The sequence below is a fragment of the Chrysemys picta genome, chromosome 7 (genome assembly GCF_011386835.1).
Source record: "Chrysemys picta bellii isolate R12L10 chromosome 7, ASM1138683v2, whole genome shotgun sequence".
Classification (NCBI taxonomy): domain Eukaryota; kingdom Metazoa; phylum Chordata; order Testudines; family Emydidae; genus Chrysemys; species Chrysemys picta.
In genome coordinates, this window is record NC_088797.1 from 115008336 (window position 1) to 115033900 (window position 25565).

At 50.5% G+C, this 25565-nt stretch overlaps 1 protein-coding gene and 1 pseudogene across 2 annotated transcripts in view; one reads left to right on the forward strand and one right to left on the reverse strand.

Annotated features, from left to right (window-relative positions):
* The first annotated feature begins 1579 nt into the window (after window positions 1-1579).
* GFRA1 (GDNF family receptor alpha 1) overlaps window positions 1580-25565 on the forward strand; it is a 322326-nt gene continuing 298340 nt past the window's right edge. The window contains exon 1 of one of the 2 annotated variants that reach the window (XM_065552402.1): window positions 1580-1685. The gene's annotated coding sequence lies outside the window, so the exon portion shown is untranslated. Of the gene's footprint in view, window positions 1686-3095; window positions 3236-25565 lie in introns of those variants that run through there. The other variant, XM_065552406.1, reaches the window with a different exon arrangement.
* Window positions 3953-24924, reverse strand: LOC103307302 (pancreatic lipase-related protein 2-like; annotated as a pseudogene).

A 25565-nucleotide genomic window follows, 5' to 3' on the forward strand; every position in this document is an offset into this window, starting at 1 on the left:
TTTGCTAGGGCTACCATATGTCCGGATTTCCCCGGACATGTCTGGCTTTTCAGTCTATAAATAGCCGTCCGGGGGGGATTTTTAAAAATCTTAAAATGTCCTGGATTTCCCCCCGGTCGGCTATTTATAGACAGAAAAGCGGCGGCCAAGCTCCCTCCATTCCCTGCAGCCTTAGCATGCTGTCCGGCCCCGCAGCTGTCTTCCCCCTTCTCCCCTCCCCTGAATGCTCCTCCCCCTCCCCTGCTTCCCGCGAATCAGATCTTCGCGGGAAGTCTGAAAAGAAGCAGGGGCAAGCGGGAGGCAGCAGCAGGTAAGCTGGGGGGGGGGGGCGAGGAGGAGAGCTCCGGGGAGGTGCGGCCCTGGCCGAGCAGCACCCGGCGGCCCCAGCAGCTCCGGTCCCGGTTCTGGCTCCAGGACGGCAACCCCCGTTGCAGCCGAGCAGCGCTGGCCCGGCCCGGCTCGGGCCCCAGCAGCGCCGGCCCTGGTTCCGGCCGAGCGCGCCGGCCCAGCCCCGGCCAAGCACCCCGGGCCCGGCCCGGCTCGGGCTCCAGCAGCGCCAACCCTGGTTCCGGCCGAGCACGCTGGCCCAGCCCCAAGCCCCGCAGCCCCGGCCGGAGTGCAGCCCGATTCCTGGGCTCTTTAAAGCCGGTCCTGGTCAGGGGACGGGGTGGGGGTTGGATGGGTCGGGAGTTTGGGGGGGGGCTGTCAGGGGGGCAGGGGTGTGGAGAGGGGTTGGGACAGTCAGGGACAGGGAGCAGGGGGGGTTAGATGGGTCTGGGGCTCTGGGGGGGCTGTCTGGGGGGCAGGGGTGTGGAGAGGGGTCGAGGCAGGCAGGTAGCAGAGTGGGTTGGATGGGTCAGGAGTTCTGGAGGTCCTGTCAGGGGGTGGGGAGCAGTTGGATAGGGCATGGGAGTCCCCGGGGGTCTGTCTGGGGGTGAGGATGTGAATATGGGGTGGGGGTGTGGATAAGGGTCGGGGCAGTCAGGGGACAGGTAGGGTCGTAGGGGGTTCTCAGGAGGGGGCAGTCAGGGGACAAGGAGCGGGGGCGGTTGGGAGTTCTGAGGGGGGCAATCAGGGGGTGGGAAGTGGGAGGGAGTGGATGGGGGCGGGGCTAGATTGGGGCTCCTCCCTCCCCCCCAGTGTCCTCTTTTTTGCTTGTGCAAATATGGTAACCCTACCCTTTGCCAGCTCAGGTAATAATAACCCCTTGTGAGACACCCAGTTTTTGCTTAGCTACTTCTGCCGCCTTCCTTAGGTCCTGGAGACCCAATTTGTGGGCTCCTGGTTCCACTTCCTTATGGATACATACCATCCATTTCCTCCACTTTCACATGTTTTAATAGCTTTGTGTGTGTGCTTTAGTCCCCACTGCCTAGCAGGAAGTCTGGGGATACTAACACCATTCACCCACGGAGATACCTGGCAAGAAAACAAGGCAGAAATAGAGAAACTCAACACCCATCAGCCTGTATTTGAAACTTTCTGCCCATGGCAGTGGGAGGGTGTAGTACTGCATTCCTGCCACCATGTGGAGCTGTGTGAGGCTATAAATCTGCACCACTGGCCAGGCCCATGCTCCCATCATTCCAAAATGGTGTCCCCCAGCAGGAGGTAGATGCTGCTGGCTTGTTCTGTGTCCCCTGGATCCCGAGGAGACGCTGAGTAGCAGGGACACGTGCCCCAAGGTAAGAGAGTGCCTCGGTCTCTGGTTCTGTACTGTGGCAGGTAGGAGGGTGGTGGGGGAGCAGGTGTGCTGCATGCACCTGTTCTGCGCTGATTGCACCTTGGGGTTCTGTAGTAGCTTTGATGGAAACGTTGTGATGTATTTAGGGTGCCCTTTGGGGTTGCCCCTTTGAGGGTCCTTCACCTTAGGCTTTCGTTGCCTCCCAGGTAGATTGTTCCAACACAAATTCTTGGTGTATTAGAGCTTCATTCACATTTCTGTCTTTCTGCCTGTTTTTCTTCAAAGTGATGTATTCTCAGGGTACTGGCGTGGCCCCAAATGCTCGGAAAAGCCAGGAGCCCCCCTCTAGTGCTTGGTTACCCAGGAATAGGGGATTAAGGGTAATGTAGTAATTGTCACAGTTCAGGGCAACTACACTCGTATTCCTCCTCTATGGGCCAGCAAGGGCTGAACCCACTCGTAGGCTTCTGGCTTCCCTGCCATCACTTTTCTTGGGTGGAGACACATACATCTCTCCCCCTCCTGATTGGGCTGTTTGCAGGCTGCACGGTTCCCTGCCTACACTGGGAATGGCAAATCAGATTGCCTCAGCAGGCCTGCGTTGCCTTTCCTCAGAGGCTGCAAACAGCGTCATTGCCCACAGTTAAGGAACCGCCCAACTCTTTCTCAGCAAGTACCTTTATCCTTATTCAAAGCAATAACAGAACCTATGTGCTTGCTAATAAGCCAATCAGATATCACCCCAACTCCAGCTAGGGCTCTGGCCAGTGAACAAACCCCACCAAGGGGTTTTTATGTGGTTACAGGGTTCGTAACCGCATTGGTTCAGACCTGTGAGTCCTTCATTTATACAGTTGGGCCTCTAATCTTGTCTTGATGTAAGAGGTGATGAGCAGGTCCCCTCCTGAGAGGGGAAGTTTCAAAGATTGGGTCTGGAGGTGGGGAACTTGCATTCCCTCCGCCCAGGTATTTCCTAGTGAACCCCCTTAACTTTGTTTATCCCAAAAGTTCCTTCTCATCTGGCCCATTATTTTAAAATAGCCATTTGAAGCTCGTATAGGGTTTAAATTAGTCATGTGTGCCTCCTTCATTCACATTGCTGTCTGTCTGTTTTCTAAGGGTTGTATTCTCAGGGTACTGGTGTGGCCCCAAATGCTCATGAACAACTACAGGAAAACTTGTTACATACAGTCCCACCATAACAGAGAAACCTTTGCATTTTTAATATAATGAACTCCTAAGATACTTAAACTTACTTCAGGGTTTAATTTAATTCTGTGAGGTTTTTCCAGGAGTTGCAAGAAATTGCCACGTCTGTCACACTATTAAGTTAGACAAGTTTGGCAGTATCTCATCAGCTTTTTTGGAGGCATGTGGCTAAAAGAATTATTCTTATTTAAATGCAGATCGGGGCAGAATTCTGGGCCCTTGCTCTGGTGTGCAAGGGATGAAGAGTGCGCACACAGAGTTCTCCTCCTCTTGTACCATCAACCGACTCCATTGTGTAGAAGCTTGGTGTGGTGACAGGTTTTGCCATCAAGACTTCACAGGGTTAGTGCCAGACTGTGGTATAAACCTGTGCAAACGGAGTGGGGAGGAGTCAGTAGGGTTACCATATTTTAAGTGTCCAAAAAGAGGACACTCCACGGGCCCCGCCCCCGCCCCAACTCCGCCCCAGCCCCGCCCCTTCCCGCCCCCACCCCAACTCCGCCCCCTCCCCTGGACGCTTCGCCCCCTGCCCCTCCCCTTCCCCTGCTTCCTGCGAACATTTGATTCACGGGAAGCCTGAAGCAGCAGGCAAGCTGGGGCGGGGGGGCGCGAGGAGGCGCGGCCCAGTCCAGCCCCCCCGGCTGAGCGGCTCTGGCCCCGGCGTCTCCTGCCCGGCTTGGCTCGGGCCCTGGGGCGCCAGCCCCCGGCCCCGCACCGCCGGCCCCCGACCCCGGCCCCGAGCACCACTGCCCCCAGCCGAGCACCGTCCGGCCCCGCACTGCCGGCCCCCGGCCGAGCACCCCTGGCCCGGCCCCGGCCCAGCACCCCTGGCCAAGCACGCTCGGCCCCAGCCCGTCGCCCGGCCGAGCACCCCCAGCCCAGCCCCCGACCGAGCACCCCCGGCCCCAGCCCGGGCCCTGGCGGCTCCGGCCCCTGGCCGAGCACCCCGGGCCCCCAGCCGAGCACTGCTGGGCCCGGCCCGGCCCCCGGGCCGAGCACCGCCCGGCCCTGCACCGCTGGGCCCCGACCCCGCACCGCCGGCCCCAGCGGCTCCGGCCCCCGGCCGAGCACCGCCGGTCCCTCCCTCCCTATTTTCCCGGACATGTCTGGCTTTTTGGGATTTCCTTCCGGACGGGGATTTGAGGCCCAAAAAGCCGGACATGTCCGGGAAAATCCAGACATATGGTAACCCTAGGAGTCAGAGTCATGGCCCTGCTTCTTCTCCACAATCACTAGCTGGGCTAGCCAGGCCATTTAAGAGCAGCTTGTGGCTGGCTGTGCCATCAGGAGCTTGGCAGAGTCGAGAGTGTCTCCTGGAGCTTCTACTAGGCTGGTGCATCTCTGTACTGACCTTAACGTAGAGCTGCGGCTTAATGCTACAGCTTAGCCCCGTCGTTTTCTCCATAAGTGGGGAATATTTTACTTGGAAAGTATTTGTGTGATTGCGGTGTATGATGGGTAGTTCTGACTTTCACTGAAATGGTGACTTGTTTTTGTGTGTGTCTATTCTTACCTCATACATATTGTGTATGTTAAGTGTAATGATATATTTTAGTGCATAAAACAGCAAGTTAAACTGCATAGAGGTTTTCTGCCTGTACTCCCGGCGTATGTTTAGGGCTGTTTTGAGATTTTGTGCCATCTAAACACATTAAAGAGAGAGAATCTTGCAAATGCAACACAGTGGAAAACATTTGTATTTGTCTGTGAGACTCTGTTTGAAAAGATTGTGTCAATATTACAATGTTTATCAGTGCACCTATATATGTACTCCCGTGGCTCCTGCCCCGTCTCTTACAAGGGAAGTGGACTAGGATAAACTTAAACAATGACTTCTTGCTTGAAAAACCCATCAGTGTGTTTGCACAGAGCTGAGAAAACAAAGAAAACTACCTATTTAAGAATTATTTTCTATTAATAGCTGTGTGTGAAAACAACCCCAGAGAGAGGACTGATAACCCAGCAACTATAATTGATGGGATCTAATTTAGCAAGGTGTAAGTAATTGTGGAATTCCATATTTCACATTTCCATTGCCACAATATGTAGACCTGGAGGGGAAAAAAAAAGACTTGAGTCAATATTTCACTACAAATGTTTTTTCCAAAGGTGTGTAGGAACATTAATTGCATTTATTGGCTCATCTAATGCTGCCAGCGAAGACCCTGCTCTTCTTGGAGAAGGAGTACTCCACTTACATACCAGTAGTTCAGCCAAATAGTATAAAGGGGTGACAAGAACTGATGGAACACTATATATTTTCATCAGGGTGTGGTGTTGTCTTCACTTTTGTTGAATGCAGGCTTTGCATATTCAGAGCCACATTGTATGATGATCTTGTTAGAAATGGGTTTATCTGGATACTTCCAAACATGGAGGAGCTTGTGTATAGCCACTAATAAGTCTGTTTATGTTGATGTCCTGGCCTATCTCTTTGAACAAAAATATGGTACAAGTTTTGTTTCCCTGATACCACTCCTGGAAATACCTTCCTTGAAAATGACACATCTGGGCGTGACCTGCACTAACTGGCTGACGGACACTTGAAATGCTAGGGTGGTACTTGTGGAAAGTTATGTCACAGAAATGGTAACCTTGGTTTTGTTTTGTTTTGTTTTGTTTTAATTATTTAACAAGTATTTATACAGAGTGTAATAAAGGAGTATCCTTTAATGCTCTGGGCGCCCTTGTCTATTCTTTTGGCCAAGCCAGGTGAAATCTAACACTCAGATCTCTGGCGTTTTCCTGTCTGCCTGTAACATGATCTCCCTGAAACCCCATATCTGACAAATTCCAAAAATTCAGGGAGTGTTCCAGGGATCAGTAGGCACAACCCTGTTGATTTTGCTGCAAATCAGAGCGCCAGAAAAGCCTGATTCAATGGAAAATCAGGCCTGGTGCTGCAGGCAGAGGAATCTCGCTGCAGGCAGAAGAATCTCACTGCCACCCTCTGCTGCTGCCGCCTAGACATATCAGAAGCAACAGCTTAACTTATTGTGTGGGTTGATTGTCTGTAGCCTGGGCTCCAACAGAAATAAGAGAGCCTTACAGGGAGGGCTTGTGGGTGGGAGGAGAAAGAGGGTGCACAGAGATTCTGGCAGGAAATGGAGTGGAGGTGCACAGAGACACTGGCATGGGGGGAGATGCAGGACCCAGGGATGGTGGGTGCACAGAGACCCTGGAATGGGGGGAAACGAGGGGGGATGCAAAGAGACACTGGCATGTGGTGGAGAGGGGAATGTGAGCTACACAGCTCCTGGCATAGGGTAAGTGGTGGGGGGGAGCTGCACAGAGTAAATGAAATGGAGGGGGATGGGAGCTTGTGGGGGAGAATGAAGGGATGCAAGTAGCCCCTGGTGTGTTCAATGAGCTCAGTTTACAGAAGCTACAAAGTCTGCACCCCCCCATTCTAGAAGTACACTGGATCAAACAGAAGCATCAGTCCCCGCGATCAACTTGAATACACAGCGATGACATGAACGACTGAAATCAATCGACCCCACACAGAGTCTCCAGAGCTGCTGTACTTCACTGTTGTGCATGCAGTTAAAATTGCTTTTTGGATGAAATCCATTTCCATGCAGAAAGCCAGCCTAATGCCTGGGCAACCTTGAGCTCCCATTTCAGCTCTGTTTGGATGGTTTAAGTGGGACTGAAGTGGGCTTTGCCCTTGTACGCTAGCTCTTTGCATAGGGGAGAATCTCACCCTTTAGGAGCAAACTGCAATGTCAAATTTGGCTCTTTTTATAAATGAATAAAATTTAGTGTAAAACAAGTGTACTTACACGTGTCCATCTTCTTCATTGATTATGTGGAACATTTCTGCTCCCAGTCGGGCCCAAAGCAGAGTCAATATGTTCTTATTCCAGAGAAATTCAATGTTTGTAATATTTCTTGGATTAATTTCAACATCGACGTACTTTGTATAAATGCTACGTTGATGAAGGAGTCCACTGCAAATAGGAGAATGAGGAGAGTGACACTATCTGATATGGTCCAGGGGCAGAGGTTCTCAACCTTTTTCTTTCTGAGTCCCCTCCCATGTTATAAAAACTCCACAGACCAGCTGTGCCACAACTGCTTTTCTGCATATAAAAGCCAGGGCTGCTGTTAGAGGGTAGTAAGCAGGGCTATTGCCGGGCACACTGGGAAGCTAAGTTGCTTAGGCTTTGGCTTCAGCCCCTGGCGGTGGGGCTCAATGCCCCGGGCTGCAGTCCCATGCGGCAAGGCTTCAGCTTTCTGCCCTGGGCCCTAGCGAGTCTAACACTGGCCATGTGTTGGCAGACCCAGTGAAACCTCGTGGCCCTACAGAGAGCCCCAGACCTCTGGCTGAGAACCACTGGTCTAGGGGGCTGCTGAGCTAAGACAGGTTCTAAAGAACTTTCAACATGTTGCCCTTATTTTTTATAAAACTTCGTAACTTTTTTATTAAAAATTATTTATATTTCTGTAGCACCCCATTGTGGGAGAAGAGAGGTTGAAGAAGGATAATAAAGTAGCTTTGTGGAGGTTTACAGGGAGCTCCGCCCAAGCATGAGGGGCAGCATGGGAGAAAACTTGAAGGTGAAAATTTAGCAAGTGGGAGATGGAGGCTGGCGTCATGGGCTGAACAGAGGGGGGAGTTAGATTGTGAAGGACCATGTACCCCTTGCACCCTTCATCTAAAGGTCCCAATGCTGTTCTCACATTAATAAAGCTTTTTCATGTAGTCAAGGTAGGTAACATACCCAGTTTCCAGATTGGGTAAACTGAGGCACAGAGGTTAAGCAGCTTGCATGAATTCATCTAGCAAGTCAGTGGCAGAGCAGGGAATCATGTAAGCATGTGGGAGTGAATATGCTAACAAGCTATCACAGTGCTAGCATGGAAGTGGCTAGGCCAATGCCTGTGGTAAAGCTGCACACCAGGCCTGGTGTGACCTGGATGGAAGTATGAACAATCTCTGTCTGAGCTGGCTGGAGCCTTCTCTCCAGGCAAATCAGACTCCCGAGTGCTTGTTAAATGTTACAGAGCCCAGGAAAAGGAATTGACTTCCATGCCCCTGCTCCAACCATTAGCCAATTCTCAGAAGCCTTGTCTGTTTTTACGTGTGTTAACTAACATGACTGCAACAATGAGCAAACGTTTGTTGCTTGCAGTCTTTAAACATGACTTGCAAACAGAGGTGTGAATGAAATATAGACACACTACAAACCCTAGTCTTGTGCCATTGAACTTACCAGATAATTTCATACTGCTTTGTGAACCCGTCTGTGCCATGGAAAACTGTTTAGTTCCCCGCTCACTTTCTTCGTGCCAGACAGCTTGATAGATATTCGGTGGCTCCAACCTACACAACAAAACCAAATAAAAATAGATTGCTGGCATTGTTTAGGTTCCTTACCTACCACAAACAGTGACAGTTCTCTTGTAAGTGTACTTTTACTGTTCTCGTTTGAAGAACAGGCAGCTCAAGGGTCTCAGCAAGAATGGACTTTGGTAAACCGTTTAGTGTTTTTCCTTGGTTGTCAGCAGCCTTAAACTAGAGAGACGTGGAAAACCACCACCATTCAGCTTCTGAAAGGTTTATAACAGCACAGCGAGTTTACAGTTTTAGATCATCTCATTCCCCCCCTCCCCATTCATTTGGCTAAATAATTACCCTTCTACACTTACTAGTGAAGGGTGGGTTTGCTCCTGTGTTTAAAAAATATTTTTGGTTTATTTTCTCCAGTTTAGCTGGATATTGATCAGCATAGTGACCCATCATTGGGCAGCCGTCTCTGGGACATGGGAAGCAGAGTCCCTAGGGGAAAATAAGAGCGTCTGGGTAATGTGGGATATCTTTCTTTTCATCCTAACTCTTGCAAGACTAAGGCCGAAGAGGTGGCCCTGATGCTGCCAAAGCCTTAACCATTCCCTTCCCACACTATTGAACCCCACTGCGTTTCAATGTCCTGTTTCTGATATCAGTTTCTTTTCTGATTATTTGTGCTTAACCATCTGAGGATGAAACAAACTAACTCTTTACCCGTAACAATGAGGGGTGCACTTAACTTCCAGGTGGTGATGGTCTGAACCCTTCCATTTCAAACACTACCTGTTTTTCAGCCTGAGATTTGTACAAAACGTATGCTAGCCATAAACCTCCAATGGAACTTGTAGCATAGGAGACACCTGAGGTTTCACCTGTCCCAGTGGAATCATCAGATACCCAGGATTCCGCCACTGGTACGACGTGGGAGCCAGGGTCTATCTGTATCTATCCTGCCTCTTGCCTGCTCTCTACCAGCTGCATTGCTTTATTATTGTTGGAGCTTCGTTCTCCCTAAGTCCTGATCCCAGCCAGGCACTGGGAGAGCAGAGACACCCTAGCACCTGACTCTGTGTGATGTGTGTACATGAAAGTAGAGTTGTTAATTTTTGCAGCTCACCCATTCTTGGGCTGTTATGCTTACCGACTGGAAGAACTCGTATGTCCTGCAGGGATATCCAAGAAATCCACTGGGATAGAGGATACTTTGAAAATAAAACTGATGGCTGCGTGAATGATGGCATATAGGAGAATTGGCATCTGTTGAAACAAAATTGAGTGTCTGTGAAACCGTCTTCTATTACATTTGGCCATGTAGAGCAAGGTATTTTTCCTTCCTTTATAACAATAATAATAATGCTGGCTGGAAGGATAGCATGGTCCTGTAGCATTTCTTAAGGGGAATGTTATGGGTTTCTGGTTGTCAATAGCATACGAGAAACTCGCTGCTTCAATTGACCAATGCATTGACTTCTCATAGCTGGAAAACTGGGTTCACACCTGCCTAAGATCTCTTGTGGATATTGATCCATGTTTCAAGACAGCTACGCAACACAGTATCACTTTTTGTGTTGCAGCATGCCATAAAGCAGCAGTTCTCAAACTGTGGGTCGGGACCTGAAAGTGGGTTAGTGGGATAGCCAGGGCTGGCTTAGACTTCCTGGGGATGAAGCTGAAGCCCGAGCATCACCGCCTGGCGCCGAAGTCCAAGGGCTTTAGCCTTGGGCGTTAGAACTCAGATTACAGACCCCTGCCTGGGACTGAAGACCTAGGGCTTCGGCTTTGTCCCCCCCCCAACCTGGGGCTCGGACTGGTTTAGGCTCCTGGGGTCATGTAGTAATTTTTATTGTTGAAAGGGGGTCGCGATGCAATGAAATTTGAGAACCCCTGCCGTAAAGAATGCAATTCAGATGAAATGAATAGAGTATAAGGGATATACAAGCTTTGTATTCACCATTCCAAGCCATGTGGAGAGGGGATTCTTTCCCCTTCTCCTTGGAAACATTCAGTCCAGCTCTTTGGCTCAAGCTGCTATAGCAGAGGTGGGCAAACTGCGGCCCAAGGGCCACATCCGGCCTGAGGGACCATCCTGCCGGGCCCTTGAGCTCTCGGCTGGGGAGGCTAGCCCCTGGTCCCTCCCCTGCTGTCCCCCCGTCCCCTGTAGTTATGCCGCCACGCAGGCACCCACCCCCCAGGCTTTCCAATAAGCCAGTCCTGCTGCTCTGAGCAGCATGGAAGGGGATGGGGGGGGGGGTTAAGGGACAGGAAGTCCCAGGGGGCAGTCAGGGGACAGGGGGCGGTTGGATGGGGTGGAGGTTTCGGAGGGGAGGTCGGGGGACAGGGAACGGGGGAGTTTGGATAGGCATGGGAGTCCCAGGGGCCATGTCAGGGGGCAGGGATATGGATAGGGGTCAGGGCAGTCTAGGGACAGGGAGCAAGGGGGGCTGGCTAGGGGGTGGGGACCCGGGGGGGTGGTTAGGGGTGGGGGGTCCCGGGAGGGGGCAGTCGGGGACAAGGAGTGTGTGTGTGGGGGGGAGTTGATGTGTTGGAGGTTCTGAGGGGGGCAGTCGGGGCGGGAAGTGGGAGGGGGCAGATAGGGGGCAGGGGCCGGGCTGTTTGGGGAGGCACAGCCTTCCCTACCTGGCCCTCCATACAGTTTTGCAACCCCAATGTGGCCCTCGGGCCAAAAGTTTGCCCACCCCTGTGCTATAGGGAGGGGAGATGCACTCAGACTCTGTGCCTTTGCTCAATGCCTTGTGGGTGCTGGATGCAGCGTGGTGAGAGGTGTCACTTGCAGCCTCTATTCCAAAGTGGGAGCTAGCGCTGCCCCAGTATAGGTATAGTCATGATCTGGTCCTCACCCTGGCCAGACACTTCCCATTGCTACTGAAGCACTAAATGATCTCTGCCCCAAATCTGCCGTCAAATTATGGAAATTAAGGCTGATCCCACATCTTCTGCATAACCATTTCTCCCCTTACGCTACCTTCAGGCCATCATGGCTGTCATCTGGCCCTCATTGTTTCATGCTTTTTTCCACCCATCATCAAATATGCAAAAACATTATTTTAAAAATAAAACCCTCAAAAAAGCTCCATTTGCCACATTCAGAACTATAATATGAACAGACACTGTGAGTTAATGCTGCAGATGTTTGAAGTAGATTTACCTTCAGCGAAGACTCGACAGTCTTTTTTAGTCACCGGAATAATTACATCATGGCATCCAGGCATAATACTTCCTCCGTTTGGGTAAAAGTCAAGGTGGCCAGTGGTATTAACCATTCCAACTCCTGAAATACATACGTGACATGGTGAGTGCCTCAGTTAATTCAGTGTCAGGACTGTTGCTGCAAATGTATGTGGGACCTTACCTATAGTAGGAAATTGGCCAGCATTACTATGAATAACATCAACAAATCTTGCATCCGTAGGGTCCAATCTGACTTTAGGTGGAGTGCCTTCAAAAAAGGGCCCAGCGGGGTCCAAACCTAAAGAGGAACAAATTATTCGCTGTTGGATTGGAAAAAAATTGTACGCATGTAGAGCATCAGTTTCAAGTGAAGTATATACTACTCACCGTGCATTAATGTAAACATGGGTTAGAACCCCAGCCAGTGCACTGAACATTTTAATGTAATAAACATTTGTACAGTGTCAAAACACTTACAGAAGTCGGAATACTTCATAAAATGTAGTCACTCCAAGGAGAATGAAGCCTCGTTTCTCTTAGTGGTCTACTGTTTTTCCCAAGTGATCTAGAAGTGAGTCTCAACTTCTGGAAGGCAGCCTTTCTGCAAATTCATCCCAACGCAAGCAAAGTGCTATCGGTTAGTGTATAATGGTGTCATATTACCAAGGATGAGGAGAGATTTTAACACAATTCTGCTGGTGTGGAATGGAAAGACTAAAGAGTTTTTGATCAGTTATTTATTTGTATTTTAGTAGCCCATTGGGCCCAACTGTTGGCAGCTGGTATCAAGCGGAGTGCCCCAAGGGTTGGTCCTGGGGCCAGTTTTGTTCAATATCTTCATTAATGATCTGGAGGATGGGGTGGACTCAGGGCCGGCTCTAACTTTTTTGCTGCCCCGAGCAGCAAAAAAAAAATCGCCGCCCCGCCGAGCCCCCCCCCCCCACCGAGTGCTGCACCTCCGGAACCCCCCCCCCCGCCGAGCGCCGCGCCGCCGGAGCCCGCCCGCCCTCCCCCCCACTGAGCGCCGCGCCGCCGGAACCCCCCCCAGTGCCGCGCCCCGCGCCACCCCCCCCGCCACATGCTGCGCCGCCGGAGCGCCCCCCGCTGAGCGCCGCGCCGCTGGAGCGCGCGCTGCCCGCCACGCTGGCCCCCCGCCACCCCAAGTTTGGCCGCCCCGTACCAGGTGCCGCCCCAAGCATGTGCTTGGTTGCCTGGTGCCTGGAGCCGGCCCTGGGTGGACTGCACTCTCAGCAAGTTTGCAGATGACACTAAACTGGGAAGAGTGGTAGATATGTTAGAGAGTAGGGATAGGATACAGAGGGACCTAGACAAATTAGAGGATTGGGTCAAAAGAAACCTGATGAGGTTCAACAAGGACAATTGCAGAGGCCTGCACTTAGGATGGAAGAATCCCATGCACAGCTACAGACTAGGGACCGAAGGGCAAGGCAGCAGTGCTGCAGAAAAGGATCTAAGGGTTATAGTGGACGAGAAGCTGGATATGAGTCAACAGGGTGCCCTTGTTGCGAAGAAGGCTAATGGCATTTTGGGCTGTATAAGTAGGGGCATTGCCAGCAGATCGAGGGACGTGATCATTCCCCTCTATTCGACATTGGTGAGGCCTCATCTGGATAGGGTTACCATATTTGAACTTTCAAAAAAGAGGACACTCGGGGGGGGGGGGGAGTAGCCCCGCCCTCTAGCCACTCCTTCCCGCCCCCCCCCACAGAACCCCCAACCCATTCAACCCCCCCTGCTCCTTGTCCCCTGATCGCCCCCTCCCGGGACCCCTGACCCTAACCACCCCCTGGGACTCCACCCCCTATCTAAGCCTCCCTTATCTTTGTCCCCAGCGGAAGTGAGCTGGGGCGGGAAGCAGTTCCCCTGTGCCCCCCCTGGGTTACCTGCTGTGGGCAGCTCTCACCGCACCCCGCTACCCCAGCTCACCTCTGCTCTGCCACCTCCCCTGAGCACACCGCTTCTCCCCCATCTCTCCCAGGCTTGCCGCGCAAAAGTGAGGGAGGGGGGTGGAGGGGAAAAGTGGCCCGGGGGAGGAGGCGGGGCCTGGGATTTGGTGAAGGGATTGGAAAGGGGGCGGGGAAGGGGTGGAGCCGGGATCAGGGCCGATGCCTGTGCCCCGCGCAGCGCTGCTGGCGTGCTGAAGCTGCAGGGGAGGGGGGGGAAGCGGGGGAGGAGCTTTTGCTGCCGGAGAGGCCCCAAGTGAGCAGCTCAATCTGGCGCGGCTGCCTTGTCAGCCGCTTTTGGGTCTTTAAATAGCCGTCCAGGGGGAAATCCCGGACATTTTTAGCTTTTTACAAGTTCTCCCCGGATGGCTATTTAAAGACCCAAAAGCTGGACATGTCCGGGAAAACCCGGACGTATGGTAACTCTGCATCTGGAGTACTATGTCCAGCTTTGGGCCCCACACTAGAAGACGGATGTGGAAAAATTGGAAAGAGTCCAGCAGAGGGCAACAAAAATGATTAGGAGGCTGGAGCACATGACTTATGAGGAGAGGCTGAGGGAACTGGGATTGTTTAGTCTGCAGAAGAGAAGAATGAGGGGGGATTTGATAGCTGCTTTCAGTTCCCTGAAAGGCAGTTCCAAAGAGGATGGATCTAGACTGTTCTCAGTGGTAGCAGAGGACAGAACAAGGAGTAATGGTCTCAAGTTGCAGTGGGGGAGATTTAGGTAGCATATTAGGAAAAGCTTTTCACTAGGAGGGTGGTGAAGCACTGGAATGGGTTACCTAGGGAGGTGTTGGAATCTCCTTCCTTAGAGGTTTTTAAGGTCAGGCTTGACAAAGCCCTGCCTGGGATGATTTAGTTCGGAATTGGTTCTGCTTTGAGCAGAAGGTTGGACTAGATGACCTCCTTGAGGTCCCTTCCAACCCTGATGATTCTATGTAATACGCACATTACAAATGCAAAGCGAGAGACAGTCCTTGCACAAAGGAGCTTGCAAGCTAAGTAGAGAAAGGAAGCATTATCATGATTATCCCCCTTTTACAGATGAAGGACTGAAGCACAGAGATTAAGTGACTTGCTCAAGGTCACACAAGAAGGCTTTCACAGAGCCAGGAACTGATCTATCCTAGTCCAGTGCCTTAATCACTGACCTCCTGTCACTAGCAGCAGTAACTACTACAAATGAATCTGGGGAAGCGAGGGAGGAAAAAACAAAATACAACACAGGAATGCAGTTATAGCCTGTCTGGCTCTGCTGGTTGTGCCCACAAACTCTTAGCAGGGTCCAACAGCTGTACAGGGAGAACCACCTTCTCCCAATACTTGGACCTCCATCGTGGTTTAAAACAACAGCATGTGGTGCAATGGTGCTCCACTCTAGCAGGAACCCCTTGCTGTAAGAGAACATGGGAACTGTGCCACAGGCTCCTCCCGCCCTAGGCAGAGCTAATTTGGTGTCGGAGAGAGGTGAGGCTGTGACCGCCCCCTTCCAATACTCAGCTGGAGCAGTGCTTGTGCTCATGGGAGTGCAGGGATTGCTATCGCGCTCTGCTGCTGTGCAGGTGCATGTAGGGGTGGGGAAAACGGAGAGAGGGACACTCATAGACTCATAGACTCATAGACTTTAAGGTCAGAAGGGACCATTATGATCATCTGGTCTGACCCCCTGCACGCTGCAGGCCATAAAACCATCCCCGCCCCTTCCCTGGACTCTGCTGCTGAAGTCCCCAATCCTGTTATTAGTGACTTCAATCGGCAGAGACCCTCCTGCTAGAGATCCCTGCCCCATGCTGCGGAGGAAGGCGAAAAACCTCCAGAGGCTCAGCCAATCTGCCCTGGAGGAAAATTCCTTCCCGACCCCAAATATGGCGATCAGTAAGACCCCGAGCATATAGGCAAGAGTCTCCATCCTGACCCCTTTTAGCCATTATGCTATTTACCTACCATTGCTTGGTTTTTCTTGACAACTATGTTTTACCATTAAACCATTCCCTCCATAAACTTATCTAACTTAATCTTAAAGCCAGACAAGTCCCTCGCCCCCACCGTTTCCCTCGGAAGGCCGTTCCAATATTTCACCCCTCTAATGGTCAGAAACCTTCGTCTAATTTCAAGCCTGAACTTCCCCACGGCCAGTTTATATCCATTCGTTCTCGTATCCACGTTAGTACTAAGCTGGAATAATTCATCTCCCTCCCTTGTATTAATCCCTCTAATATATTTAAAGATAGCAATCATATCACCCCTCAGCCTTCGCTTGGTCAGACTAAACAACCCAAGCTCCTCTAGTCTCCTTTCATACGACAGGTTTTCCATTCCTCTGATCATCCTAGTGGCCCTTCTCTGCACCCGTTCCAGTTTGAGTTCATCTTTTTTAAACATGGGAGACCAGAACTGCACACAGTACTCCAAATGAGGTCTCACCAGCGCCTTGTACAACGGAAGCAGGACCTCCTTATCCCTACTAGATATACCTCGCCTAATGCATCCCAAGACAGCATTGGCTTTTTTCACCGCCACGTCACACTGTCGACTCATAGTCATCCTGCGGTCTACAAGGACCCCTAGGTCCTTCTCCTCTTCCGTTACTTCTAACCAATGCGTCCCCATCTTGTAACTAAAATTGTTATTGGTCATCCCCAAATGCATCACCTTACACTTTTCACTATTAAATTTCATCCTATTTCTGACACTCCAATTCACAAGCTCATTCAAGTCTCCCTGCAGGATATCCCTATCCTCTTCCGAATTTACAACGCCTCCCACCTTCGTATCATCCGCAAACTTTACCAGCCTACTCCTGCAATCGGTTCCGAGGTCAGTTATAAATAGATTAAATAAAATGGGTCCCAAAACCGAACCTTGGGGAACTCCACTGGTAACCTCCCTCCAACCTGACAGTTCACCCTTCAATACGACCCGCTGCATTCTCCCCATTAACCAATTCCTTATCCATCTCTGGATTTTCAAATCGATCCCCATGTTTTTTAGTTTAACCAATAATTCCTCATGGGGTACAGTATCAAACGCTTTACTGAAATCCAGGTATATTAGGTCCACCGCATTTCCCTTATCTAATAAATCCGTTACCTTCTCAAAGAAGGAGATCAGATTCGTTTGGCACGATCTCCCCGTCGTAAAACCATGTTGTAAATTATCGCAATTGCCACTACCCTCCAGGTCCTCAACTAATTTCTCCTTCAAAATTTTCTCTAACACCTTGCACACTACAGATGTTAAACTAACAGGCCTGTAGTTACCCGGATCACTTTTTTTCCCTTTTTTGAAAATAGGAACCACATTAGCTATTCTCCAGTCTAACGGGACCACCCCCGAGTTTACAGATTCATTAAATATTATCGCTAACGGGCCCGCTATTTCCCGCGCCAATTCCTTCAATATTCTCGGATGAAGATCGTCCGGTCCTCCCGACTTAGCCCCATTAAGGCGTTAAAGTTTTGTTTCTACCTCGGATACGGTAATCCCCCATCCCGAACGCCCCTCTGTAATGGTGCTAGTATCCCTAATCCCTTCATTGGCCTCATTAAACACCGACGCAAAATATTCATTGAGATATTGCGCCATGCCTAGATTGTCTTTAATCTCCTCTCCGGCAATAGTCTTCAGCGGTCCCACTTCTTCTTTCTTTGCTTTCTTCCTGTTTATGTGGCTGTAAAACCTCTTACTATTGCTTTTAATTCCCCTCGCTAGGTCCAATTCTACACGGCCTTTGGCCTTTCTCACTCTATCTCTACATTCTCTGACTTCACTTTGGTACATTTCCTTACTGATCCCTCCCCTCTTCCACTCTTTGTACGCTTTCTGTTTTTTCCTAATCGCCCCTTTGAGTCGGTCGCTCATCCAGCTCGGTCTAAATCTCTTGCTTGGTAATCTTTTTCCCTTTTTGGGAATACAGGCCTCCGACAGCTCATGCATCTTTAACTTAAAGTAATCCCAGGCTTCTTCTGCCTTTAAATCCATTAATACGTTTGCCCAATCCACTTCCCTTACCAGTCCCCTTAATTTGTTAAAATTGGCCTTTTTAAAATTATAAACCCTAGTCTTTGACTTAATTCTGTTACTCCTTCCCTGTATTTTAAACCGAATTAGCTCATGATCACTGGAGCCCAAATTGTCCCCTACTACCACTTCCTCAACGAGGTCCTCACTACTTACCAGAATCAAATCTAAAATGGCCTCCCCCCTCGTCGGTTCAGCTACCACTTGATGGAGGAATTGATCATCAAGCACATCTAGGAACATCTGAGCCCTATTATTGCTACTAGCGTTTGTTCCCCAATTTATTTCTGGGAAATTAAAGTCCCCCATAATTACACAGTTTCTATTGCTAATTACTTCTCTAAGCACATTAAATAGTTCCTTATCCATATCCTGGGTCGATCCTGGCGGTCTATAGCACACTCCAAGCGCTATCCCCGGAGAGGCTCTAGAAGTCCTATTACCCATTGTAAGTATTGCCCAGACGGACTCTGAGTTGTCTAATCCATCCACTATTATTTCTTTACAGTTTATTTCACTATTGACATACAATGCCACCCCCCCACCTTTACCTCTGTTCCGGTCTTTCCTAAACAGCACATACCCCTCCATACCTGTGTTCCAGTCGTGACTGTCATTCCACCACGTTTCCGTTATTCCTACGATATCTGGTTTCAGCTCTTGGACCAGGAGTTCCAATTCCTCCATTTTATTACCTAGGCTTCTGGCATTGGTGTATAGACACCCTAATGTATGTCGTTTAGCCCGTCTCCCATTAGCAGCACTATATGTTGCGGGCCTCCTAGTGTCCGTCCCTCCTGTCCTTCCTATGTCCAATCTCATCTCCACAGCTATCTCTCCTCTCATTTTACTCACCTTCTCCATACTGGAATCTGGCGTGGAGATTAACTGTGCATCTCCCAACCGTCTCCCCAAACTTGCTAGTTTAAAGCTCTTTTGATAAGATGAGCCAGCCTCCCTCCCAAAAGTCTATTTCCTTCCCTACTCAGGTGAAGCCCATCCCGCGAGAACAGGTGTCTGTCCCCGAAAGCCTCCCAGTGGCCATACATCCCAAAGCCCTCCTTATAGCACCACTCCCTTAGCCAACTATTTATTCTCACAATCCTATCAGCCCTTTGCTGCCCTTCCCTCGGAACGGGCAGAATCCCACTAAAGATAATCTGAGCCTCTATCTCCTTGAGCGTCTTCCCCAGCCTGGCATAATCTCCCTTGATCCTCTCTAACGAGAACCTAGCCGTATCATTCGTTCCTACATGAAGGATTATCAGGGGGTTCTTACCTGCTCCTTGTAGGATCCTTTTCAATCGCAGGTCCACATCGCGTATCTTTGCGCCCGGTAGACAGCACACCCTTCTGTTCTCCGGGTCCGCCTGGTCACAGGCCTATCCAATCTCCTCAGTAAAGAGTCTCCAATTACATACACCTGCCGTCGCCTGGCAACAGTGCGATCTAGTAATCTAGTCTCCGATCCCTCTAGTCCTGACCTGTGCCTATTCCTATCTTCCCTTATGCCTTCCTGAATCCTCACGGGGCCCAGAATTGGTGCTGTCTCCATCAAGTCCTCCCCCCTCTCTCTTGGACTAGCAGCTCTTCTCTTCTTCCTCACCCTTCCACCTTCAGTCGCCACCTGCTGCCCCTCCAGCTCGGTATCCAAACACTCGAACCTATTCCTGAGTTCTATTCCCCCCTCACTGGCCCTTCTTTTCCTTGGCCTGCTTCTCACAGTCACATGCTTCCACCTCCCATGTTCTCCCCCTTCCATTCCCCTCTCACCATCCTCTCCCTCTGCCTCTACCTCCACCATAGGGCATTCTCCTTCAGCCCCCCCTTGCCTGTCCTCCATCAGCTTCTCAAACCCCCGCCTAAACTCCACCAGGGTATCTACCTGTATCTGCAGCCCCTTAATCTTTTCCTCCAGTAACACTATCAGGCGACACTTCATACACACATACCTGTGTTCCGGCTCCCCTGCTAGGACCATATACATACCACAGCTTCCACATGCAGCCATCTGCATTCTGTCTGCTGCTGCTGGGCTCATGGCTGCTGCAATCTCTGCCCACTGCACCTGTGGACTCAGAGCGCACGCCACGCCGCGCCCTCCTGCCTCCCCCCTTACCTCCCCCTGCAAACTCCCCTGTTAGCCGCCCTGTTTGCTGCCTCCGGTGCCGCTGCTCGCAGCTGTGCCGCTGCCTGGCTGGGAGGCCGCTTTTATGGGCCCCCTAATCAGCCAAGCCCCGCCCCCTCCTCAGGGCTCAGCGTCCTTCCCAGCCCCCAGCCCCTGCAGGCCCCTACAAACACACAGGAACACACAAGAACAACAAGGACAGACGCAAATACAGGTACCTTCTCCTCCAATGAGAACTCCCTCTCAAACTCCCCTGTTAGCCGCCCTGTTTGCTGCCTCCGGTGCCGCTGCTCGCAGCTGTGTCGCTGCCTGGCTGGGAGGCCGCTTTTATGGGCCCCCTAATCAGCCAAGCCCCGCCCCCTACTCAGGGCTCAGCGTCCTTCCCAGCCCCCAGCCCCTGCAGGCCCCTACAAACACACAGGAACACACAAGAACAACAAGGACAGACGCAAATACAGGTACCTTCTCCTCCAATGAGAACTCCCTCTCAAACTCCCCTGTTAGCCGCCCTGTTTGCTGCCTCCGGTGCCGCTGCTCGCATGAGCAACTGGGGCCTCCTTGTCCAAGGAAATGAGATGACTCTCTGTGGAACGCAGGTCATTAAGTAGGGTTACCATATTTCCACAAACAAAAAAGAGGACACTGGGGGGGGGAGGGGAAGCCCCGCCCTAGCCCCGCCCCATCCACTCCCTCCCACTTCCCACCCCCTGACTGCTCCCCTCAGAACCCCAACCCCCCCTGCTTCTTGTCCCCTGACTGTCCCCTGCTGAGAACCCCCTACCCTAACTGCCCCCCCCAGGACCCTACCTGTTCCCTGACTGCCCTGACCCTTATCCACTCGCATGGGTGGCAGGGTTGTAGAAATTTTGGTGGTGCCCAGAACCCCCCACCCCACCTGCCTAAGGCTCTGGGAGGGGGTTTGAGTGGGGGGAGGAGGTCTGGGGTGCAGGTCCTGGGCTGGGGATTAGGGTGCAGGAGGGGTGCAGGTTCTGGGATAGAGTTTGGGTGCTGGGTGCAGGCTCCGGGCTGGGGCAGGGGGTGGGTGTGCAGGAGGGGGTGAGGGGTGCAGGCTCTGGGATGGAGTTTGGGGGTGAGAGGCGGTGCAAAGGGAGGGGGTGCAGGCTTTAGGAGGAAGTTTGAGGGCAGGAGGGGGTGTGTGGGAAGAGGGAGGGGGATTGGGAGGGAGTTTGGGGATAGGAGGGGATGCAGGGGTGAGGGCTGTGGGTCTGGGGATGAGGGGTTCATGATGCAGGAGGGGGCTCAGGGATGGAGCAGAGGATTAGGGTGTGTGGGGATGAAGGCTGGGGGGTTTGGGGTGTTGGAGAGGCTCAGGGCTAGGGTGGAAGGGCAGGGTAAGGGCAGCCTGTCTTCCCATTAGTGGATGGGGGCACTAGGACCCAGGGGCAGCAGACAGCAGTTGTCTGCATGTACTGCCGAGCCAGCAGGCAGACAGGAATGGGGGACCCACCGAGGGGGGGATGCACGGAGGGGGGGTGGCAGGTGGAGGCTTGGGACCCATCCAACACTCCCCCACTCCCTGACTGCCCCCCCCCCACTCCCCTTACCATTCTGGCTCCACGTGGGTCTGTTTGTGTGTTACAGAGGACTACAGAGAGAGGGAGGGGGGAGCAGGGGCGGGCTCTGGCTGCTGGAGGCCAATGGGAGTGGGGCAATCGGCCTAGCCGCCCAATCAGCAGCCACACTCTGCATGGAAGGGAGGGAGGGAGGCGAGGGAGAAAAAAACCCGGACATTTTAACCTTGTTACCAATTCCTCCCGGACGGCTATTTAGAGACGCAAAAGCCGGACATGTCCGGGGAAATACGGACGGATGGTAACCCTACATTAAGTAACTGGGATCTTGTATAGGAAGAAGACTAGTGGCATAGGAACAAAGCCACCAGGCTGGAAATGATAGGGTCTGTCAGGCAACAAGTTTAGAGGGTACTCCCTTGAGATGCTAGTGTTTGCAAAACCTATACTGTGTCAGATGGAGCCTTAGAGTGACCAACTTTCTAATTGCACAAAACCGAACACCCTAGCCCTACCCCTTCCCTGAGGCTCCGCCCCTGCTCTGTCCTGCCCTCCCCCTGCTCACTACATTCCCCCTCCCTTGGTGGCTCGCTCTCCCCAATCCTCACTTTTACTGGGTGGGGCAGGGGCTTCGGGTGCGGGAGGGGGTGAGGGCTAGGGGTGAGGGGTTTGGGGCGCAGGAGGGGGCTCCAGGCTGGGGGGTAGAGCCGAGGGATTTGGAGTATGGGAGGGGGCTGCAAGTTGAGGTAGGGAGTTGGGGAGTGGGACAGGGTGAGGGCTCTGGGCTAGGGGTGTGGGCTCTGGGGTGGGGCCGGGAATGAGGGTTTTGGGTGTAGGAGGGAGGCTCTGGGTTTGGGGGTCTCAGGGCTGGGGCAGGGGGTTGGAACTCGGGTTACGGGCTTACCTCAAGTGGCTCCCAGTCAGTGGTGCAGTGGGGCTAAGGCAGGCCCCCTGCCTGTTCTGACACCACGTTGCACGCACCCTGGAAGTGGCCAGCAGGTCTGGTGCTAGTATGCGGGGGGGTAGGAAGCTCTGCACGCTGCTCTTGCTCGCAGGCCCCCCAGCTCTTATTGGCCAGTTCCCGCCCACTGGGAGTGCGGATCCTGTGCTTGGGGCGGGGGGCAGCGTGCGGAGCCCCATGGCTCCCCCCTGCCTGGGAGCTGGACCTTCTGGCTGCTTCCAGGGTGTAGTGCAGTGCCAGAGCAGGTAGGGGGACTAGCCTGCCTTAGCACCACAGCATTGCCGACCGGACCTTTAACAGCCTTGTTGGTGGTGCTGACAGGAGCCGCCAGGATCCCATTTTGACCGGGTGTTCCGGTCGAAAACCGGACACCTGGTCACCCTAGCCTAGATAGAGCCTTAAGTACCTTGGCCAAAACTTTCACACATAGATGTCTAATGTGTGGCATCTAAATCCACATGTATTTAGCTAAATAAATGCCCTGATTCTCAGAGGTACTGAGCATCCACAACTCTATTCAAAGTCCGTGTAGGTGTCAGCACTTTTGTAAATCAGCCACTTTGATTTAGGTACCTAAGTTTGAAACTCTTTCCTCTTGTGTCAGACAGAGACTGGGGACTGGCAGCAGAGGCAGGACAAGACGGTTGTTAAGAGGGAAACCCCTGGGATAATTCTGAGGCTCTGTTGTGCCTGGAAGTAACGAAGTCAGAACTAGAGGACTTAGAGTGTTTATATCCCGTAGCCAGACATCAGAACCAGAAGTCCAGCAGTATTAAGTGAGCCTCTGGACTGCTCCCAGCCTCTGTTTGCTTTGGGAATGAATTACTAAATTGAGAATCTAACTCTATCTCAAGCATAAGTATGTATTCCTAACAACTATTTACTAATCACTCTAAGAGTCATGGTGTTGCCTCCCTTGCAGTGAATATACAAATACAGTTGAGAAAGCAAAGAGATATTGCCACCTACTGGTCTTTTAAGTTAATTAGTCACTTCTATCATATTACTGTACTATCTTTCGGACATACTTTTCGGACCACAAGAAAACAAGATCAGAGCACAAAGACACCGGTTACATAAACCCGTTATGCTCATGTGAATCTTAGCTTTAAAAAGTAACTTAAAATTCATAATATATTTTTTTACCATTAAAGTTTTTATGAAATAAGCAATCTCAGCCCCAACAACACGGATGTTGTTCACTGCACTGATGTATGTGCTTTTTGCACCATCTGCCCAGTCCACGGCAATGCAGTTCACATCTTCCACTTCCATTAGCAGCTAGTGTGTAAACAGAAAACAAAGAATTTATGAAAGCATACAGTAAAATACTGATTCAACTTAAACCTAAATAAATCCTTAAGTAAATTGAGCATTTGGGTTGCTTGTTGTTTACAAAGGACAGCATTTTACTACAGCAATTACACACACTAATGTGGGTCTTTTCATGAAGCACAATATGATGAAAACTTTGACATTCATACAAACAGGTGTCTGAACTTAAAATATTTTGATTGTGCTCTTTTATTCATTTTTGTCACATAAATACTTATTTCAGATCCGAACTATAAACTGATTTATTGCAGTATACAATTTCTGACTGTTTTGTTTTCTCTTCTGTAAACAGTTTAACGAAACCGTTAATTTTTAAAGCTCTCTCTTCAATTCTCAAAAAGGCAATTGAGAGTGAGGGGCTCAGAACTGAGTGGGAGGTTTCTGCAATAGCAGGTAAAGCTAAAAGCTTGGTGACTTCCACATTGGAGGCTTACAAAAGTCAGGGATATTGTTCTCTCTAATTTCCCATCATAACTCAGCATTTACTATAATAAGAGTTTATGTTTGCACTGTGCTTCTATGGTCTGTCCTCTTCGCAAAGCTGTATGTCTGTGCTGACCCATGAACAGTGCAGAGAAGGAATCATGCCTTAGAGAGAGGATTCCGTCCCTCCTTCCTATTTTGCTCCACGGTACCAGTACTTAGATGCTGGTGGATTACTACCAACAGTTCAGCTGCTCTGCTTAGAGGAGCAAAGGCTTCACTTCCTGCTCAGGGGTGGGTGGGGATGGAAGTGCATAGAGTGCCAGTTTACCACTTTATGCCTAGACCCAAGGTTTGGGGAGGAGAAGGGGTTTGTGCGGTTCTTACCCCTCTCATTCCCCTGAGCAGGTACATGGACCACATTGTAGCCTGACGTTTTTTTGTATTCAATGGATGAAGGTAAATTTGGGTCATATTATCCTGTATAACATGAGACAGTGAGAGACACTGTACGGTGATCTCTTATTTTTTTCATTTTAAGGTTAGTATTTTGTATCAAGAGACAGTATAAAACACCCTTTACTGAGAGGGCATTGAAATATTTAGGTTCAGTTCTCTGCTGTGTATTGACTTTTCAAAATATTGTGGGTTGTTTATTTTTCCTAAATGTCTAAGATGATTCCAGTAATTGTGAATAGATCTGGTTGGAAAATATTTTCCTCTAGAAAATTTTAAAATTTTCACTGAAAAACTGACCTTTTTAATTCAGAAAAAACAAAATTCTGAAAGGTCAAAATGTCCCTTAGAAAACTGGTATTTTTCACAAAAAGTCATTTTGTCAAAAGTCCAATTTTCTATTGAAAAACAGTTTTGATGGTAAATTTTTGACCTGCCTTAACTGAGCGTTCTGGGTTTGAATTGTGTGCTAAATCAGGCCAGCATATTGGAATTACTGTAGATTCTAGCCTTCACATGCTTTATTCTTTCAGGAAGATCTACTCAACAGCTAACTAAGCTTTGGATAAAGATTTTTTTAACTTTTAAATTTAAGTTTTCAGTTTTGCAAACAAGCATTGTTGAGTACAAGAAATGTGTGTGTCTGTACACACACACTCACTGTCTCTTTAGTTTTAAAATTTCTCCTCTCTTCTGAATAGGGAGTAGTAAGTAACAAGACCATCTATTAGCTTCAGCACAGTTAACTAAACCGCAAGGAGCAAAAAAGTCATTAAGGCTATGTCTACATTAGCACTTGTGTCGGTAAAACTTTTGTCGGTCAGGGGTGTGAAAAAAACACACCCCTGACCGACATAAGTGTCAACCACAAAAGTGCTGGTGTGGACTGTGCCATGTTGGCTGGAAAGAGCTCTCTCCTGTTAGCATAGAGTGGTAACACAGGAAACCTTATAATGATGGAGCTGCAGCGGTACAGCTGTGCCGCTGTAAGGTCTGTAGTGGAGACATTGCCAAAGTTTCAATATCTGAATGCTTGGAACAGTGTAGGCTTGGCATGAGACCAAAATAAAACACCATTTCTATTAGAATAAAAATCCAACTTCTCCGGTGAATTTGCTAAGATTCCAATACTACAAAGACTTCCACATGTGCTTCATTTTACTCTCTCTGAGTAGGCCCATTACTCGCAGTGTGTAAAGTTAAGCAGGCGTGCAAGCCTTTATAATGTCAGGGCCTAAGGTATTACCTACTTCCTGGTTACGCAACGGTTAGGTTGATCCTGAGTATAAACGGATTTCCCCTGGAGCCTCGTGCCACAGGCTCTCTCTGCTTTTGCAGATCGGTGTTTGTTGAGGCCCAGACTTT